Source organism: Acanthisitta chloris, unplaced genomic scaffold, assembly GCF_000695815.1.
Source record: "Acanthisitta chloris isolate BGI_N310 unplaced genomic scaffold, ASM69581v1 scaffold3600, whole genome shotgun sequence".
NCBI classification, from domain to species: domain Eukaryota; kingdom Metazoa; phylum Chordata; class Aves; order Passeriformes; family Acanthisittidae; genus Acanthisitta; species Acanthisitta chloris.
This window is the reverse complement of record NW_008653190.1, coordinates 7,714-8,076: the sequence shown is the minus strand read 5'-3', so window position 1 is coordinate 8,076 and position 363 is coordinate 7,714.

The window sequence follows — 363 nt, the reverse complement described above, 5'->3', positions numbered from 1 at the left end:
TGCACGGGGCTGGACGAGGAGGGTGGTCCCCTTTGGAGCAGCACAGAGCAACACCCCACATCCCCACATCCTTTGAAGACCTCCTCATGATGGCCCAATTGGGAATTCTGCTATGTTACTGGAGGAACTGGAAGCTATCATGTTTGCACCGATCAGCCAGTCCAAAAGGAAGGGAGAACTTCAAAGGTTTGAGGATGGTCTGCAAAACATTTACCATGAGGCCTCCCCCTAAAAGGGTTGTTGCATCTTTCTTAGCACGGAATTTCATTGTTTCATAGTATGTTCAGGGGTTGGAATGGAGCTTAGAGATCATCCAGCCCCAACCCCTGCCCTGGGCAGGGACACCTCCCAGCAGAGCAGGTT